General features: G+C 37.1%; 1 non-coding gene across 1 annotated transcript; it reads left to right on the plus strand.

The window, feature by feature from the left end:
- Positions 1–11,297: 11,297 nt before the first annotated feature.
- On the plus strand, positions 11,298–11,404 carry LOC133802893 (small nucleolar RNA R71). The gene has a single exon (XR_009877639.1). It is a non-coding gene; the product is annotated as a small nucleolar RNA R71 (small nucleolar RNA).
- The last annotated feature ends 3,256 nt before the right edge of the window (positions 11,405–14,660 follow it).

Consider the following 14,660-nt stretch of genomic DNA (forward strand, 5'->3'; position numbering starts at 1 on the left):
AAAAGGCGGGTTTGATGGTGCAGCGGCGGCCGCCTGTCCAGTTTTCCTTGCAGTTTTCGCCATTGGTTTTTTCATCGGTGATATATCAAGCTCTCAATGAAAGCACCATAATGTTGACCCTGATTTTGGGCAACTGACACAGAGTCAAAATACACTTGACGTGGATGAATGTGTTGAAAAGAACGTAATAGCGAAAATAATAAGAACACGATATTTATAGTGGTTCGGCCCCAGGAACTGGTAATAACCTACGTCCACTTAGATTGTTATTGATGTGAGTATCAAAGGAGTGATCAAAGAACTAGGGTTCAATGAGTTTCACTAACCTCTGAAGACCAATACAATATCTCAAATATGATTACTCTAGTCTCAAATGATTCGAAAGCCAAAAAAGAAGTCCCCTCCTTGAGCTATCTTTCTCTATTTATAGGCTCAAGGGTGATTACATGAGTTTGTTACAGATATTCTCTCCTAAATAATCGGATACTCAGGAGATTGTGGGAGTCAATTTCGGGATTTACAAAGATCTTTATGGAAACATCATGTTGCATGCGGAACCATCGACCAAACCGGTCGCAGGTAAGACTAGGCCGCCTACTGCTTATAATGTGTCTTCTGATCGATATCCTAGCAGAGTTCCTCCAAGTGTCAGCCACGTGTCCAGGAATCACCTGCCATGTCATCTATGCAAGTTTTTTGGACAACAACTTGTAATTCATATCATAACAAATGATCATTTATAGATCACCCTAAATCCTGAGTGTTCATGAACTCCTGTTCATGTTTATTAAATCTTTTGATTCATTCGTTAAGGTCTCTTCAAAGAATGAGGCTAATGACTTTTGATTTGGAGATTTAATATCATAGATGGCTGGGAACATGTATCAACAATACGGAATCTAATCTTTCCTAACGGATCGTATATTAGTTCCCTTAAGGGTTAATTATGGAACTGAATGATTTTGAGCTCAAATCTATAATTAGATTATAGATTAATTATTCACTAGTGAATTAATGGTACTTAAGGAATAAGAAGTAAATTAGAAAGGTTAAATGGTAATTCTCCCATTCTAATTTATGAACTAATTAATTAGAGGGTTGAACTATTGTAAGATGGTTATATCAATGGACGACATAAGAAAAAGATTTCTGTAAAAGTATATCTATAACATAAAGAGTGCCATTCTGAATTTATAGTGGAGTAATATCAGAATTAATAAATTAACTATTATAATTAAAGAGTTTAATTATTTAGTTTCAATTTATTGGAGGTTAATGTTATAGGTCCATGGTCCCCGAAATGGCTCAAACAATCACTGTCAAAGGCAAATACAAAAAATGGGCAAAAAGGACTTATGTGATAAGTAAAATATTTTTCTATGTATCAAACATAATTATTGTTTAATTATGTGTAATTAATTAATTATTTGATTTAACAAAAATATAATTAATTTTGAATTAATTTTTTTTTGGGATTTTTGGTATTTAAATAATAATAAAAATTGGGAAAAATCACATGCCTGCATAGGCATGTGGTACACGTGTGGCACAGTGCACAGGCACTGTGCTACACGCATAAGAGATGGACTTAGTCTCTTGATTCCACAATTTTAGTTATTTAAATATTAAATAAATAATGAGATATTTTAATATGATTAAAATATTATTATTTAAACAAAAATCTGATAACTGATCAATTATTTTGAATTTGTTTAAAATAACAAATATTTTAATATATTGGATATTATTAAATATTGGATATGAGTTTTCACATAACGTAATTTTTCATGGATAGAAAAATATCTAGGATTCTCTCAGAGAAAAGAGAACAGTGACAAAAACAAAGGTTATTGTTCTTCACAAAACCTAGGTCCAAACTTTATTAGATCTCATGTGTTGAGAACATCTGATAAATAGTTATTGCCTATTATTTGTATAGCGAGCCGACACTCGTTCTTTGTGTGCCTGAGAACATTTTGGAAGATCTTGGTGTGAGACCTCAAGGATTCAGCCATACGAAAAGATAGCAGCAAGGAAGGACCTGAGGTAATTTTTCTATTCTTGTCCTTGATTCAATATATATATGAGTGTGAAGAAGTAGATCTAGAAATCTTATGGGATTAATCTCACAATTTGATTGTTGTTCCGCTGCGCATAATCTCTTATTTGATCAATAAAAACCAACAACGTGTACATGTTTGGTGTTCCTGGCTACCACGGCCAGGGGTATTTTTGGAAGTTGTTTTTGAAGAACCCTATTTCGTCGTCTAGTCAACTATACGAATATTTTGAGTTGTAAACATTTGTAAACAGTATTTTGGCATCCCTAATGTTAAGTATTTTACGACTTTCAGTAAATGTGATTATTTTCAAAGTTTATGTCCCTTTTTATGATTTAATTACACGTTTACCTTAAAACCTCGATTAGCGAGTTAGAAGCACATTTTAAACTCACTTAGTAACGACTCTACGGAAGTAGGGCGTTACAACTTGGTATTAGAGCGAGCCAAGGTTTATTGGTTCTGGAGATTAACCAAACATGTACGCTTGCTGTTAATGACAAGCTCGACTCAGGGTTGGTTGGTGTGGTTGCTTGAATATGTACTTGAATGCCCTGTTTGCCTCCTTGTTTCATATTGAGAATGATGAATGAGTTAACATATGCATGATGCCAGGGCATGGCCAATTGTATGTTATATGTTATCTGTATGTTATCTGGATTACTATTCATGGTTGGCTGTTGTGATTGGGAGGTGGTATTGGACTTTGTTATCATCCCTGATGAGCGATGTCATTGATTGCAGGCATATAGTTGGGATGCCTCGGCAATCATCTAGGCTCCACGATAGTCGGGCCGAGGATGACAATCATGGTTAGGACCCTACACGTGCCCCACAAAATTGGCAAGAGATGTTTGCTGAAATGGAAGCAAGGTTGCAAAGAACAGAAGAAGAGCTTCGTCAGTTGAGGCAGCAGGCCCCTCCACAGGTTACTGGGCTGCCAATTCAGCAGGGTGCAGTGCCAGTGCCGGTTAAGCCTGTGGTTGAGAACAGGTGGGAACCTCTGTATGAAAGATTCAGAAAGCAGCATCCTCCCACCTTTGAGGGTGGACCAGACCCACTGCTGGCAGAGCAGTGGATGAATATGGTTTCCTCTATCCTGGATTTCATGAGGGTTTGAGGGAAATGAGAGGGTTTCCTGTGCCAGTTATATGTTTAGAGAGGATGCTCGCATCTAGTGGGATGTTGTAGTTCAGAGAAGGAAAGTGGTAGTTATTACCTGGGAAGAATTCAAGAATATCTTCAATGAGAAATATAACAGTCCGGCAGTCCGAGCTGCAAAGGTTGACGAGTTCATCAACCTGACTCAGAACCGGTTGACCGTGAAAGAGTATGCTCTGAAATTTGATCGATTGGCGAAGTTTGCTCCAGATTTGGTGCCGACGGATGGGGCAAGAAGAGACTGATTTGTTCGGGGGCTGAATGTTATGATCGACCATTGTTTAACGCCCAAAATGTGACAACCACTAAGCGGTGGTTGTAGTATAATCGGGCGGTCGATCCACAAGGAGGTAACCTAAATCAAAAGATTAGTAGAAAATAACACAAAAAGTTAGTAACAAGAAATAAATAAAATTGTAAATGGAAAGAGGTTTGAGATTTTGATATTGTATTTTTTTTTTTGATGAAATGATAAAGTGAGATAGGTGAGATAAATGTAAGATGTAATCAAGAGTTTGAGAAATGGAAAGGTTTCAAGAATCATCCATATGCTTGCTTAGTTACTTGGTTACTTGATTTAAAAATACACAAGTAAATAGTTCACATCCCAACATTTACTTGGAAAATCTAACATTAAAGTCCATAGTTTTTCTAACAAAAGTTCATTTGAGTTATAAAGTTCTTTACTTTAAAAGTACAATGTTAATCTTATGAAAAATCTAAAAATGACAAAATACCCAAATGCAATAATGTAATAGAAGATTAGACATAAAATTATGTATCAATATTACTTTTACTAATTAGAAGCACATAGAAAGAGCATGACTAATCCTATATACTATTAGGATAAGTAAATAAAGATAGAGATGAAAGAACATAAATAACTCAAATATATTACATTAAGAACATAGTAAATCAAAGTAGCAAAATAACATCACTTGCATATGGAATCATCCCTAACCTTCCTAGGAAGATTAGGCCATTATGCTCATGATTCTCACAAAATTCTAAGAAGAAAATATGAGAAGAAAGTGAGTAGAAATTTTGCTATAGTTTCATTACTCTCAAAATTACATATCAAATGTGAAGGAAATGTCCCTATTTATAGATGGAGAGAAGGACTAAAAAGAAATTAAATGATAATTTGGGGTTTACAAAATAAATCTGAAATATTAATAATAAAATATGATTTTGAAATATCAAATCTTATTATTAATATTAACCTAGCTATTTTGGTGTATGGTCAAAATGTTCTTTTTCAAAAACACCAAAAAGTATGAGCCTTGAAGCTCAAAGTGTTTATTTTGCAAGGCCCAAAGTGCTTGAAAGTTGGGCTGGGAGTACCATTGCAGCTGGGAAGAAAAAATGGACCGGAGTGGGCTGCTGCACGCGACCCGAGGCGCACCCACAACAGCTGCTGCAGGCGGCTGACGGATGTCAGGTGGCAGGCGCTGCAGGCGTCAGACGGCAGGGTGGCAGGCGCTGCAGGCGTCAGACGGCAGGGTGGCTGGCGGCTCGGCTCGATGGCGTGGCGGCGTGGCTCGGCTCAGTTGAGGCTTGGCTGCGGGCTTGGCTGCGGGCTGCTGGACCTTGGGCCTCCATTGGGCCTCAAATGAAACAAAGAAAAGGAAGTTACTACAATAATATCATTTTTAGCACTCATTTTTCAAGTTTAATTCTTTTCTATATTTTTTTCTTTTAATTAGGCTCAAATGCATTATAATTCATATAAAATATTTTTAAATTAAATTAAAACTAATATTTTCCATTTAAAGAATATATCATAATAAATTCAAGAAAATATTATTCAAAACTTAATTTAATTTGAACTTAAACTTGATAAAATGACATCTTTTGAGCACTAATCACAACCCCCAACCAGCTTATTGCTAGTCCCTAGCAGTTCAAGCGAAAAAGAAAATTTTCAAGTTGAATAATCAAGTCAAACCAAGCAAAATCATCTAAGCATTTTCAAATTATCAGCAAGAAGTCAGAAATTACTATCTAAGCTACTATAGTTGCGATTTCAGAATTGTGTGTGTGTGTGCACCAAACCATATATTTTTTTTCACAAGTCATAACACAAATAGTATCGAAAAATCTCAAAAGTATAAAGATCTCAACTCCAAATTCCTCACGGGCATTGAAAGTATTGTATGGGAAGGATTACACTCTTGGAGTTGGAAATGTAACAGTTTACGCTCAAATGAGAAAAGATAAACTTTTTAGGACAAGCAATTTGAACAAAGATTGATCACAAGATAGGCAAATCAACTTATTGGAATTCAAATGACAAACAACTTTGGGATTTACATGAGAAGGCTCTAAGAACAAAATGACAACTAATTAGAAATGATAAATAAGAAAATGAACTATAATGATAATAGTAATTTTTTTTTTTTTTTTTTTTTAATACAATTACACAAAAGAATAGTAATAGAAATATATATACTATTATTTTTTTTCTTAAACAATTACAAAATAATAAAAGGAAGTGTTGCTCTTGTTCTTTTTTTTTCATTTATTTATTATATATTTTTTTTCTTTTTCTTCTTTTTTTCTTCATTATTTTGTTTTGTTTTGTTTTTTTTTTTTTTTTTTTTTGACAAGAGACAACACAAAGATAACAAGGAAATTACAAATACAATACAACACAAACTTATTACAAAGACTTTTCTTAAATGCAAAACATCCCTCTAGTAAATGTCATGTTTTAAATTCCAAAGATGTGACTTTACCAACTCAAATGATCAATAAAAGTTCAAAAAGTTGTTTTCTCAACTCTCACAACTCACCAAGAAATGAAAAACTTTAAACTTGAAATTTCTCTCAACTATTTGTGTTAACAACCAATTTATTTATCATATGTTTGGAAAGTGCACAAAAGAACTCTGAAAATCACTTCTTAATAGCTAAACATAGTAAGTACTGACTCAAACCAACAAATTATACTCATGCTTGGATAATTTTGAGAAAATTTGACTTAAAAATTCAACAAGACAATAATGTTTCCCAAATGACTGCTAATGACGTAACAATAAGATTTTATAAATGAAAGCCAATGCATGTTCACCACCCCCAACCAAAAATCAGACAGTGTCCTCAATGTCAAAATGAATAAGCAATGAAAAAGAGAAGGAAAGAGAACACCTGGATGATGACCATGTCCATGAGGTGAGAGCGAAAATAGCCTGGTAACAAAACCCCAAAACAAAATACAAAAACGAAAAGCATACAAAAATAAAATAAAATAATAATAAAAAAAAGACAGAAAAATAAAGCTAGGGAAAAATAAAAATAAAAAGAACAACAACAAACCATTCAAAACGTCAGAGTGTATAGATTGGGTCCTTAAGAAGGACCTCCTCAACATGACTCACACTCTCAATGTAATGCTTCAGCCGTTGGCCATTGACGCGAAAAATTCTCCCATCGGTTGGATCCTCGACCTCCACCGAACCGTTGGGAAATACTTGTTTCACTACAAATGGACCAGTCCATCGCGATCGCAGTTTACCAGGATGCAAGTGCAAGCGAGAGTCGTACAGATGCACTTTTTGATTTGGCTCAAAGTGTTTTCGCAGGATTTGTTTGTCGTGAGCGATTTTCAATTTTTCCTTATAAATCCTGGAATTGTCATATGCATCGTTTCTCAACTCCTCAATTTCGGACAACTGGAGTTTGCGATTGATACCTGCGGCATTCAGATCAAAGTTTAGGGCTTTGATAGCCCAATATGCTTTATGCTCGAGCTCGACAGGTAAATGACAGGCTTTTCCAAAGACGAGCCGATAGGGAGACATCCCAAGAGGGGACTTGAAAGCAGTGCGGTATGCCCAAAGAGCGTCTAGAAGTCGTGTAGACCAATCTTTGCGGTCGGGATTTACCGTCTTTTCCAGAATGTGTTTTATCTCCCTATTGGCTAACTCGGCCTGACCATTGGTCTGTGGATGATAGGCATTTGCAACTTTATGAAGTACACCGTACTTGCGCATAAGAGCCTCAAAGGATCGGTTGCAAAAATGAGTGCCTTGATCACTGATGATGGCGCGAGGGGTACCGAACCTTGATAACACATTTTCTTTCAAGAATTTGACAACTGTAGCGTTATCATTGGTTCGACAGGGTACAGCCTCGACCCATTTGGAAACATAATCCACAGCGAGAAGAATGTAAAGGAAGCCAAAAGAAGGTGGAAACGGTCCCATAAAGTCTATCCCCCAACAATCAAATATTTCAATAACAAGAATTGGGTTCAAGGGCATCATGTGCCGACGGGATAAGGATCCTAACTTTTGGCACCTTACACAAGAACGACAGAAATCATTGGTATCTTTGAACAAGGTGGGCCAGTAAAGGCCGCATTGCAAGATTTTTGCAGCGGTTTTCTTCACAGAGAAGTGGCCACCACAAGCATCATTGTGGCAAAAATTCAGCACACTAGACACCTCATCGTCGTGGATGCATCTTCGCATGATTTGGTCGGGGCAATACTTGAATAAGTATGGGTCATCCCAAAAGAAATTGCGCACCTCGACCAGAAATTTGCGTTTGTCTTGTGAACTCCATTCAGATGGGAGTTCACCTGTTACTAAGTAGTTTACAATGTGCGCGTACCACGGCAACTTAGCAACAGAAAGCAATTGTTCATCGGGGAAATCATCATGAATAGGTGGACCGTCAGCGGGATCGCTGAATTCAAGTCGGGACAAATGGTCCGCGACGACATTTTCAACACCTTTCTTGTCTTTGATCGTTATGTCAAATTCTTGCAGGAGAAGGATCCACCGTATTAATCGCGCCTTAGCATCCTTTTTGGAAAGGAGATACTTAAGGGCGGAGTGATCTGTGAAGATCGTAATAGGCGATCCAATCAAATAAGATCGGAATTTGTCAAGGGCAAAGACAACGGCAAGCAACTCTTTTTCAGTAGTGGAATAGTTCATTTGAGCACTATTGAGAGTTCGGCTTGCATAATAGACAACAAAGGGTTTCCCCTCCCTTCGTTGTCCTAGCACAGCTCCCACAGCAAAGTTGCTGGCGTCACACATGATCTCGAAAGGAAGACTCCAATCGGGTGACTGAATGATGGGAGCGGAAGTGAGCGAATTGACAAGCGCTCGGAATGATTCCTCACACTTAGGTGTCCACTCAAAGGTAACATCTTTGGCTAGGAGGTTGCTCAGCGGACGAGCAATCATTGAAAATTTTTGTATGAACCTCCTATAGAAACCAGCATGACCAAGAAATGACCTAACGTCCTTGACAGTCTTAGGAGTCGGCAGGTTGGAGATAAGGTCGACTTTGGATTGATCAACCTCAATTCCCTTTTCAGAAACAATGTGGCCTAAGACTATGCCAGAAGATACCATGAAGTGGCATTTTTCCCAATTGAGGACAAGTCCCTTCTCGATGCATCGTTTTAAAACAGCTTCAAGATGAAGAAGACATGTCTCGAAGGAGTTGCCAAAAACGGTTAGGTCATCCATGAATACTTCCATTGATTTTTCAATCATGTCACTAAAGATGCTCATCATGCATCTTTGGAAAGTAGCTGGTGCATTACACAAGCCAAATGGCATACGCCGGAAAGCAAACGTGCCAAAAGGACAAGTGAAAGTTGTCTTATCTTGATCCTCCAATGCGATCTCAATTTGATAATAGCCAGAATAGCCATCAAGGAAGCAATAGAAAGGATGACCAGCTACACGTTCAAGGATTTGATCAATAAATGGGAGTGGAAAATGATCTTTGCGGGAGGCGGCATTCAATTTTCTATAATCAATGCACATGCGCCACCCCGTCACCGTTCTTGTGGGGACAAGGACCCCTTTTTCGTTTTGGATAACGGTGACACCAGATTTCTTGGGCACAACTTGAGTTGGACTTACCCATTTGCTATCTGCTACCGGGTAAATAATACCAGCATCTAGCAATTTCAAAACTTCATTTTTTACAACTTCCTTCATCGTGGGATTCAGTCGCCTTTGAGGGTCTCTTCGAGGGATAGCCTCGTCCTCGAGATTGATTCGATGGGAGCAAATTAAAGGGCTAATACCTTTGATGTCAGCAAGCGTCCAACCTATCGCAGATTTATGCGTTCGCAGTAGCTCGAGTAACTGCAATTCTTGAGAATTTTGAAGGTTGGATGAGATGATAACTGGAAAGGTTTCACCGTCTCCCAAGAAGGCATGTTTCAAACCCTCGGGAAGTTGGGTCAATTGAACAGTTGGAACCTCTTCGGCTGAAGTTTTCGGCTGTGCCCTCTCGCGAGGTAGCTCTTCAAAGCGAGGTTTCCAAAACTGAGTCCTTCTATTGCGTGAGTCTATACGATCTGATATTGCAAGAGTAGACTCAATAGAGCTTGGACTTTCGTTGTCGGACAGAAGGAGGAGTTCATCAAGATTATCAAAGTTGTTGCGCAATTGAACCTCCTCGGGAATTAAAGAGTCAATCATGAATGTTTGATGGCATTCATCATCTTCTCGGGGTTGTTTCCCGATGTGGAAGATATTGACTTCAAGAGTCATGTTTCCAAACGATATCTTCATTAGGCCATTCCGACAGTTGATCAAAGCATTTGCAGTAGCAAGGAATGGTCTTCCGAGGATAATAGGAATTTTAGACTCCATGTTCACCACAGATTGGGTATCAAGAATAAGAAAATCCACGGGGTAATAGAATTTTTCAATTTGAACCAATACATCCTCAACGATACCCCTAGGCTTTTTGGTGGAACGATCAGCAAGCTGTAGTACAACAGATGTTGGCTTCATTTCTCCAAGACCGAGTTGCGAGTATACAGAATAAGGCATGAGATTGACACTCGCTCCAAGATCAAGTAAGGCTTGGCTGACTTCATGGGTCCCAATTTGGCAAGAAATGGTGGGACAACCGGGATCTTTGTATTTTGGCGGTGTCTTTTGTTCAATCACCGCACTCACTTGCTCGGTCAAGAAAGCAGTCTTCTTGACATGGTGCTTCCTTTTTGCAGTACAAAGATCCTTGATGATTTTGGCATAAGCGGGCACTTGTTTAATGATGTGAAGCAAAGGAAGATTAATCTTCACTTGTGTCAAGTGCTCAAGGAGTTCAGCTCGGTTATCAGGAAGTTTCCCAGCAGGTTTCAAAGCCTGGGGAAATGGTATTTTTGGAGTGGCATTGAGTGGTGGATTTTCAGGAATGACTTTTGGAATACTGGGAGAATTGGATTTTATGGGTGGGTCTGGCAAAGTTTTACCGCTTCTCGTCGTGATGGCATTTACTTCCTTGACATTTTGATCAGAAGATTGGGCCATGTGTTGGCCTTGAACATTGAATTTCGGTTGGGAAGGAAGTTTGCCTTTTTCAGGAATGGCCAAGGATTCAGTCAATTTTGAGAATTGACATTTCATTTCCTTGATTTCTTCCATCATTTGGCGATTCAGTTTGGATTGTTCCTCCATGAATGCTTGAAGAGTATTCTCGAGAGAATTTCGTTGTGGATGAGCATTGTAATGAGGTGCAGAATACGCCTTTGATGGTTGAACTTGTTGCTCATTTCTCCATTGGCCTCCAGACGATTGAGCGTGGTTGGAATCTCTCCAACTGAAATTTGGGTGGTTTCTCCAACCAGGGTTGTATGTATGGGAGAATGGCTTGTTATATGCCCCTAAGGCATTGCATTGCTCCTCATAAACCCCCCTCATTTCATTCAAAGCTAAGCAGTCCTTAGCTAAGTGCTCCGTCCCTCCACAAACAAAGCAAGGTTCTTGCGGTTCCGCTTGAGCGACCATGTGCGACTTTTGCCCATTTTTCGTCATTAAGACCTCAAACTGCTTTTTCAAAGCTTCGAGTTGGGCCTTAATACTATCCTCTTCTCGAAGTTGGTAGATCCCAGATGGTTTGTGTCGGTTGGTGCTGTCAGTAGCACTTGGACCAGTCCAGGTGTGAGACTTTTTTGCAGTTTCTTCGAGATATTCAAGAGCATCGTCTGGCTCTTTTTCGAGGAATTCACCATTGCATAGCATCTCTACAAACTGGCGCTCACGACTCGTGAGGCCTTCATAGAAGTAACTGACCAAGCGCCAGTTTTCATAGCCATGGTGCGGGCACTGATTTAACAGATCTTTGAATCTTTCCCAGACTTGATAGAACGTTTCATTGTCTTTTTGGGAAAATGTGGAAATCTGTCGTTTTAGACTGTTGGTCTTATGGCTGGGGAAGTGTTTTAGAAAGAAAGATTTGGTCATCTCCTCCCATGTTCCAATCGACCTAGGTCTCAAAGAGTACAACCAACTTTTGGCTTTGTCCTTCAAGGAGAAAGGGAAGAACTTCAATCGCACAGCATCGGCATTGTCGGCTCGGTTATAGAACGTGGCTACCACCTCCTCGAATTCTCTGATATGCACGTATGGGCTTTCGTTTTCCATTCCATGAAATGTAGGCAAGAGTTGAATCATGCCAGGTTTAAAGTCTAATGCGGGCATATTAGGAGGGAAGATAATGCATGAAGGCGTGGAAGTGCGAGTAGGATGGAGGTAGTCATTGAGAGTTCTTGGTTGGATTTCATCATTGCGAGCCATTGCGAATGGGTTATTATCAGCGAAAGTTTGTGGAGAAGCAGGATTGGTGGAAGGAGTTCCGGTAGGAGTGGCAGATGAATTGGAAGAAGTGTCACTGGAAGTTTCGTGATGATTCATCCACTCTCGGAAATCAGAATTAGATTTATTTTATGTCTCTTTTTTTATTTATTTATTTTTCTTTTTGATTTTTTTTTTGATTGATTTTTTTTTTTTTTTGTTAAACTTGTTCCCAGGTAGAATTGGAGGTTTTCAGGTGATCTCCAACGCCTTACTAGAACTCCCCGAGGTTACTGAGTAAGTATGGTGGATCACAAGTCAACCTTTTCGACCAAACAACCTTTAAGCAAAGTGAAATTGCTTATTTTGACAAAACAAGCTTGGTTTTCTTATAGTAATAAGTTCAACAATGTAATAGTGCAAAGGTAGATGCTCGAAATGTTCCCAGGCCGATTGGGAAGGTTGCCAAGGTACCGCTTTAGGCCCACACTTGCCTAGACAGAACTCCCCGAGGTTCCCAAGTAAGTGTGGAGGGTAACGCTATCACAAACCTTATTTAACAACCAATCTTTCTAGATAGAACAATATCGGTTTCTACCATTTGTAATATTACACAATTGTTCCTAATACTAAGAGTTTTATGATCGAAATTTTATGAACAATTTTATGCAATTTTATGTTTTTTTTTTTTTTTTTACTAAATTCTAAGGAAAACTAAGGCAAAGGAGAAGAGAAACCTAAACTAAGTAACAAAATAATAAAAAAAAACACAAAATATAAAATAAAGAAAAGAAAAGAAAAGTAACTTAATTTTTTTTTTTTACAAATATTTATTTAACTAAAAGAAAAGAGAAAGAGAAAAAAAAAGAAAGATTAATAAAACTATAGTTAAAAAAAAAGAAAATAAATTATATAGGTTTATATATATATATAATGTTTTCCTTTTTTATATGGTATCCGAAAAGTTAAAAAAAAAAAAATGGAGAACTACATATATATATAATAATTAAATATATATGTTTTTTTTTTTTTTTTTTTTGAACGTTTTTTTTTTTATATGTATAGTGTAATTTTTTTTTTTTTACCAAAGAAAAAAAAAGAAAGGAAGAAAGAAAAAGAAAAAAAAAATATATATATAAATAACTTTTTTTTTTTGGAATTTTTTTTTTTATTAATACTAAAATAGAAAAAATAATAAAAAAAACAAAAACTATACTACCACAATATTTACACCAACAAAAATACAAATAAGGTTACTAACATTTTTTTGTAGAAATTTCACTAAACCTTTGAAAATTACCTCCCCGGCAACGGCGCCAAAATTTGTTTAACGCCCAAAATGTGACAACCACTAAGCGGTGGTTGTAGTATAATCGGGCGGTCGATCCACAAGGAGGTAACCTAAATCAAAAGATTAGTAGAAAATAACACAAAAAGTTAGTAACAAGAAATAAATAAAATTGTAAATGGAAAGAGGTTTGAGATTTTGATATTGTATTTTTTTTTTTGATGAAATGATAAAGTGAGATAGGTGAGATAAATGTAAGATGTAATCAAGAGTTTGAGAAATGGAAAGGTTTCAAGAATCATCCATATGCTTGCTTAGTTACTTGGTTACTTGATTTAAAAATACACAAGTAAATAGTTCACATCCCAACATTTACTTGGAAAATCTAACATTAAAGTCCATAGTTTTTCTAACAAAAGTTCATTTGAGTTATAAAGTTCTTTACTTTAAAAGTACAATGTTAATCTTATGAAAAATCTAAAAATGACAAAATACCCAAATGCAATAATGTAATAGAAGATTAGACATAAAATTATGTATCAATATTACTTTTACTAATTAGAAGCACATAGAAAGAGCATGACTAATCCTATATACTATTAGCATAAGTAAATAAAGATAGAGATGAAAGAACATAAATAACTCAAATATATTACATTAAGAACATAGTAAATCAAAGTAGCAAAATAACATCACTTGCATATGGAATCATCCCTAACCTTCCTAGGAAGATTAGGCCATTATGCTCATGATTCTCACAAAATTCTAAGAAGAAAATATGAGAAGAAAGTGAGTAGAAATTTTGCTATAGTTTCATTACTCTCAAAATTACATATCAAATGTGAAGGAAATGTCCCTATTTATAGATGGAGAGAAGGACTAAAAAGAAATTAAATGATAATTTGGGGTTTACAAAATAAATCTGAAATATTAATAATAAAATATGATTTTGAAATATCAAATCTTATTATTAATATTAACCTAGCTATTTTGGTGTATGGTCAAAATGTTCTTTTTCAAAAACACCAAAAAGTATGAGCCTTGAAGCTCAAAGTGTTTATTTTGCAAGGCCCAAAGTGCTTGAAAGTTGGGCTGGGAGTACCATTGCAGCTGGGAAGAAAAAATGGACCGGAGTGGGCTGCTGCACGCGACCCGAGGCGCACCCACAACAGCTGCTGCAGGCGGCTGACGGATGTCAGGTGGCAGGCGCTGCAGGCGTCAGACGGCAGGGTGGCAGGCGCTGCAGGCGTCAGACGGCAGGGTGGCTGGCGGCTCGGCTCGATGGCGTGGCGGCGTGGCTCGGCTCAGTTGAGGCTTGGCTGCGGGCTTGGCTGCGGGCTGCTGGACCTTGGGCCTCCATTGGGCCTCAAATGAAACAAAGAAAAGGAAGTTACTACAATAATATCATTTTTAGCACTCATTTTTCAAGTTTAATTCTTTTCTATATTTTTTTCTTTTAATTAGGCTCAAATGCATTATAATTCATATAAAATATTTTTAAATTAAATTAAAACTAATATTTTCCATTTAAAGAATATATCATAATAAATTCAAGAAAATATTATTCAAAACTTAATTTAATTTGAACTT

Source organism: Humulus lupulus, chromosome 9 (assembly GCF_963169125.1).
Source record: "Humulus lupulus chromosome 9, drHumLupu1.1, whole genome shotgun sequence".
Taxonomy (NCBI): Eukaryota; Viridiplantae; Streptophyta; class Magnoliopsida; order Rosales; family Cannabaceae; genus Humulus; species Humulus lupulus.